Consider the following 7,016-nt stretch of genomic DNA (forward strand, 5'->3'; position numbering starts at 1 on the left):
AACCAGAGTGGGGAGATGATTTTAGAAACCTTGTGTCTTTACTCCTAGACATAATAAATTAGTCAAAAGCAAAGAGTTTTCATGTGTCTATTAGCCCCACATTATCAGGGGCTTTCTGCATCCCTTACAGGAGCATTAGGAGCCCTCGCCTGCTTCCTGCCACGAGACAAGGGAAACAGGGAAAGAATTTCCAGGAGATGCCACAATCCACAAAAGCAGAGTGGCTATGGATGCCCACAGGAGCTGTGATCTTTCAAATATGTAAGCCCTTCACTTTAAGTAGAACTTCACGTATCCAGTACTCCTCTCAATTGCATAGAAGTGCAATTGCAGAGGCAGACCTTTACCGGGAATAAGTGCTTGTGATTTAATTCATCATTCAGAGTGGAGAAAAATCCTTATGTTATTTGGTAACAGACCATGGGAAAATGGATACTTCCTCATCAGTCACTACACAAATGATTGAATCCACTGACAGCTTTAATGTCTCCCCTTCTTTTGCTCTGCTCATTTTCAGGCTCTCAGCTAATTTGATCTTTTGGCGGAGACAAACATTTCATTCTCATGTTCATGATATCTATTTATTTTTAAAGTGTTAACATAGTTTCAGCTGTCTCACTCTGTCTGGCCCTGCCTAATTGATGTAAAAAATAGCCGTCTAAAATGTTCTTCCTTGAGAAAAGTTGCTGATTTTCCCCCAGAGATCCTCTCCTTGTGTCTGCCTTCAGTCAATTCCACTCAATTTTGTATGAAAAATCCAGCACTGCACCTTCAGAGTGTGTTTACTTTCTCTTGTAAAACCATTGCAAACTAATGTGCCCTGGGAAAAGGAGTTGGATTCTTCCCATTTGCAAATACCATTAACAAAATTGTGGATCAAATTCCATATGCAGCTCCAAATTACACACTCAGTTAGGGCCTGATCCAATGCTTATTAAAGTCACTTGGAAAATTCCCCCTGATTTTAATGGGCTGTAGCCCAGACCTTGGGAAGTGGACATTTCCACTGCAAATGATCAGTTTAATCTTTGAGCATGCTAGAATTCATGCAATGATAGACTCATAGGGCTGGAAAGGACTTCAGAGGTCACATCTCAAGGCAAGATCAGCTAAATTTACATCTCCCAACAGATGTCTAACCTGTTCTTGAAGGTCAGTGACTGGGACACCATGGATTGTGCTTCCAGGCAATCTTTTTCGTTAATTATCCTTACTCTTAAAAAGTTTTTCGTAACTGCTCTAAATCAATTCTTGCTCTAATCTACACCCATTACTTCCTGTTTTATTCAAAGTAAATGAGAGAAGACTATTTTTTTTTCTCTTTGTAATAGCTTTGAATGTTTTCGAAGACTGTTACTGAATACATGAGACCATCTTTTCTTCCTTAGGCTAAACAACCTTGGTATTTCAATCTGTTCTTATGTTTCAACCCATCTGTTTTCTGGATCTTAGTCAATACAGGTCCTTTCTTCTGGACTCCCTTCACTTATCCCACATATTTTCTGACAGATAGTGCCCAATACCAGACAAATCCCTTCAACATAGGTTTTATCACCACTTTGTAGAGTGGTAGCACTTCATGTGTCAGGCACAGTCCCAACAAACTGCTTGTCTTTCACACGTTGATATGACACTATTTGCTCACTTTTACCTTGTGACACACTAGAACTGAAACTGGGCTTAATTCAAAAAAATAATTTGAGGGCTTCTTGGGACCACTGGGGAGATGCTGAAGCCAGAAGTAGCAATGCAGACCTGCTAAAGAGCAAATGAGAGGGGGAATTTGAATCCCAGTTGCCAGAGGAGTTCTTCAAGCTTAGATTCAGAAAGATCATGACATTGTTTGCAAGAATATCAGTTTGAGATGACCATAGGGCACTACCATGCTGGTTCTGCAGAATTACTTCTCAGGTAAGACTCATTAGAGTCTTTTAAGAGTCTTTAAGGAGGCTTTAAGACTTCTCTTCTGGAAGCAAGTTTCAGCTATGTACTTATGTTTGTTTACTTAGCTACAATTTTCATTTTTGGCTATTTTTTAGGAAAGTCTTTGTTGATTTCAAGATACGCATCATCAGCAAACAACAGCCAACACACATACACATAGAGTCTGTATTTTGTACATTGAATTGTCTCATTACATCCCTTATGAATGAGTATGAATGTAGGAATCAATTCTTGAAACAGTATTCAAAACTCCACTTCCTTTAACACTTTGTCCTTTATCAAAGGACTAATGGCTTTTAGCACATTTAAAATTGTCTGAGGAATCCTTCAGTTCTTTAAATTGTGCTTTAAACCACAAAGATAAGACAACACTTCTGTCTTGCTCTTACAGAAGTTAATGGTCCAGGGAAATTTTGTGTTCAGTAGAACAGAATTTGGTCCAAAATATGAAAAGCACATTAAATTTTGTGCTATAACTATTTATGAGAATGCCATTATGTGTTATTGGCTTCTTTCTTCATGAATATTCAACAAGTATTGTGTGTTTTTATAGTCATTTACTGGGGTAAAGAAATATACTGTAGTTGAACCAAGCTGAAGATATTCAACTAAGATCTACTTTTCCATTCTGTGGCAACATTGAATGGTGCCATAAATCTTCAGTAATGGTATGGACTGTGACTTAACCTCTGATTTACAATACAAGTGGACCTAAAATTATGTATGGACCTCTAGCAGTCAAGTAAATGATGACTAGAGCTGCTGTAAAAACAGTTTTGTATTTCAGAAGAAAACCAGCAGCACCAGTTTCCTTAAAAAGAAGTTGGAACGTATTCTTAGTTTTAAACCTTTGCAATTTGTAATATTCACTGACTTAGCAGTGCAGGATGCATGAGATACTTCACTGAGTGAGACCCAGAATTTTCCCATTAACGCAACAAGTAATGCAGCACTTGGTTACTCTCTCTGACAGTCTCAGTAACACCAAGAACTGGCAAAGAAGGTTGGGATATTGTTTTATTGCAAGACATTTTCAAGTTCAGAATTGGTGGGACTGACCAAACAACCTGCACAATAAACAGTGCAAAAAGCTTGTAAGAAACTGAATCTATTCTATTACTTCTCAGGTACAGAGAGTGCTTATTTAATATTTAATAGCAAACAGTTTTGAAAGATGTCAAACTATCTCAAAGCTGAAATATTAGAACAACAATACTGAATTTGCAGAACGAAAAAATCAAGATCTACAAATACACAGGACAAACGTTGACCTCAGATTAAAAAAAATATTATCCTTTTGCAGGCAGTGATGAATACACTAAAGGCACTTCTGGAATGACATTATTATCTCACTGAAATCAGTGACTGGAGTTCTATTGGCTGCAACAGATCCAAGGTTTCATTCCTGAGCTGTGCTGTGAGGTGATGAAACGAAATAAATCAGATGTTGGAGAAGGTTGCCAGATATTGCTGATCAACAGCACAGGTATTGTTTTAATATAAAAAATTACATCAGTATGAATGAAATAGAAGCAATAGATCAGAAATGATACTAAATGCAATAAAACACATCAATGCATTATTTGAGTTAGAAATTGAACTATGGCCTTACTGGGGTCCTTTGCAGCCTTGGTGATGATGTGACGTCCCCTCACAGCTTGGGGTTGTGCCCTGTCCTTCATTCACTGCCTCTGACTATGCTGTTGGTAAGTATCAACCCAATCTTCCCCCAACCCATGCACATCCCCTGATATCAGTCCCATCTACTGCACAGCCATGTCTAACACGGTGTCTGCATGGGGAAAACCTGTCGGTCCTGTTATCACATCAAGGAAAGATACAAACTTCTGGTTTTGCTCAGTTTTTTCTTAAATAAGAGGTGTGTAGAAGAATTAGACAACAGAGATACTTCTGTCTTCTACATCTGCATAGTGAAAGCTTCTTTGCATTTGTACTCTTTACTGTTATGTTTTTACCTCATTAAAAGGAGAAAAGGGAAACTTTTGTGGCATTCAGCATTTTGCAGCCATTTCCCATGTCTTGATTTTTTGCAAGCTGAGACCCAGTTCTTCTGGTATGTAAGCAGCAGGTAATTCTGGAGGCTGAGTTACTGTTTCTGAGAACTATGGCTTAATCTTTGCTTGATTCATGAACAGAAACAGAGAAAGAGTGGAGATAACAGAGTTAACATTCTTCTTCTGTGTTAACATAGAAGAAGAAAAACCTCTGTTTTCCAGTTTATCTTCCAGATCCCAAGGGTAAGAACGCATAAACAGAGTGGAACATCGGTTTTGTTAACAAAGCCCAGCAGACCACCAGATAACAACCTTAAATATTGCACTGTAAATAAAAGATGTAATTTAAGATGCTGTTTTATGTGCATCATAAAGTAAGTCTGGAAAAAACCTGCAGCCAGAGTAGTTGCAGAGCTCTAGTGACATTTTCATACATAGGTCATGTAACTCCACCTATTGAAGCCAATTCCAATCAGGTAAACCTGCTCTGAGGTGCTTTTCTAGAGCACTGTTTATTTGATTCTTCTTCAGTCAGTGATGGTAGTAAAAGTCATGTGAGTTTTGGTGTTGGCAAGAGTGGTGTGGAGAAAAGTAGGCAGGAATGATGGTGGCAGGCCTGGAGGAGGGGCAGGCAGCTGAAATAGAGTGCGGAGGCTCCAGTGCAGAACCTGAACCTAAATTATTCAGAGGGTCCCCCCAGCCCAAAATACCCACGGTCCTTCCTCCATGGCTTAGCTTAACTAGAGGTATTCACCAAAGAAATTATGTGATCCACAAGTATTACTATGAAAAGCTGATTTTGAATGAAAACCATTTAAGTTCTCTGAATGTATTTACTATCAGGACATATTTTTCAAATGGGTTAATATGTCCCTATACATGTTCCTAGCACACCTACACCAGATTTTGCAAGAGTCCTGACTAAACTTCCATTACCTGTACTCCAACCTTGCATGAATACATATATTTTGCAGCCAAATTCTTCAGAAGCAGATTTAGGACACAGAAATCATCAAGGTTTGGATGGATTTGACTGTCTGTTTTTTCTTGTTTGGTTGTTACTGGTACATTCAAATACCCCAGGATGCACCATCTGCTTGAAAGTATGGTACTAATGAAAAGGCCCACTGTGACAACACTGTATCTGACAAAAAGTGTTAGCAAGGAGGATGGCAAACAACTCATGTTCCTGCCTACTAATAAATAACGGCTCTTATTTTTCATTCAGGTTTTGCAAGAGCTCAGCCTCTCTCAACTTTACACAGAATTGCAGAATTGTTAGAGTTGGAAGAGATATCTGGAGATCATCTGGTCCAGACCCCCTCCCAAAGCAGGTTCACCTGAAGCAGGTGACACAGGAAGGTGGGTTCTGAATGTCTCCAGGGAGGGAGACTCCATAACCCCTCTGTTCCAGTGCTTGGTGATTCTTAACATAAAAAAGTTCTTCTTCATGTTGAGATGGAACTTCTTGTGTTTCAGTTTATGGCCACTGCTCCTTGTCCTGTCTCTGGGCACATTGAAAAAAATTGGCACCATCCTCTTGACGTCCACTTTTGAGATGTTTAATAAGATCTTTACATGTTTAATGAGATCCTTTCCAGTCTTCTCTTCTCTAGACAAAACAGGTCCATTTATTCCCTGTTAATATTCCTAAGGCTTAATGTAATGACAGTTGTCCGACTTTAGTGGTTTTGGCCATTTTCAAGGCCAGAGGGTCAGGTCCCAGGTCCCTTTGGGCAGGACCACCGCTGTGCCAACGAGGGTACCTGGCAGCAACTGGGAACTGCCTCACCTATGAACAGCACTGACCCGTGTCAGAACCACCACTGCCGCCGGGACCCACCACCCAGGCTCGCTCTCCCTTCTCCAGTTTAAAGGGAATTTAGGTCAAGCCACTGCCCCTGAGGCCCGAGGGAAGGGCGCCCGCTGCTCTCCCCCAAAGACTACAACTCCCGGCAGGCCCCGCTACCGCCGCGTGGCATGCCGGGTGCTGTAGTTCCCCCGGCCCGGCTGCCCAAATCGCCGAGCCAGCGGCACTCTTCCCGCTCCCGCCCGAGCTCTGTGTGTGTGCCTGCCTGGGAAGACGAGGAGCGGGAGTGCTGCTTCTCCCCGCTCCGCTCCAGCCACCGCTGCTTGTGGTGCCGAGCCGCGGCGTGGGGGAAGACGACTGGATCGATGAGCCGAGACCAGTGGTGTGGCGTTCAACAAGACCAAGTGCCGGGTCCTGCACTTGAGTCACACCAAGCCCTGCAGCGCTACAGACTTTGGGAAGACTGGCTGGAAAGGTGCCCAGCAGAAAGGGCTCTGAGGATGTTGGTCAACAGCAGCTGAACGTGAGCCAGCGTGTGTCTAGGTGGCCAAGAACGCCAGTGGCATCCTGGCCTTAATCAAGCATCATGTGGCCGGCAGGACCAGGGCAGTGATTTCCCCTCTATATATAGCATTGGTGAGACTGCACTTGAGAACTGTGTCCAATTCTGGGCCCCTCGATTCGGGAAAAACATTCAGGTGCTGAAGCGTGTCCAGATAAAGGCAACGACGCAGGGGAAGGGTCTGGAGCACGTGTCCTGTTAGGAGCGGCTGCGGGAGCTGAAGGTGTTTAGCCTGGAGAAGAGGCGGCTCAGGGGGGTCCGTATCTCTCTACAACTGCCTGAAAGGAGGGTGTGGCTAGGTGGGACTCGGTCCTTTCTCCTAGGCAATTAGGAATAGGATGAGAGTACAAAACCTCAACGTGCATCAGGAGAAGTTTAGGTTCGACACTAGGACTAATTTATTTTCAGAAAGAGTAATTAGGTATTGGAATGTGATACCTAGGGAGGTGGTGGAGTCACGGTCCCTGGAGGTGTTTAAATTAAGACTGGACGTGGCACTGAGTGCCGTGCTCTACCGTACAGGGTGGTGTCCGGTCACAGGTTGGACCCGATGATCTCGGAGCTCTTTTCCAACCCAGCTGATTCTGGGATTCTGACTCGCTCTAGCCGCCAGAGCGGGAGGGAAAGCTCCGCGGGTATGTCGGTGTGTTTCCGTGTCCGTGTATGTACCGCTATCTGTTTTTGT

The sequence above is a fragment of the Chamaea fasciata genome, unplaced genomic scaffold (assembly GCF_029207755.1).
Source record: "Chamaea fasciata isolate MVZ Bird 193981 ecotype frontalis unplaced genomic scaffold, bChaFas1.0.hap1 SCAF_1, whole genome shotgun sequence".
NCBI classification, from domain to species: domain Eukaryota; kingdom Metazoa; phylum Chordata; class Aves; order Passeriformes; family Sylviidae; genus Chamaea; species Chamaea fasciata.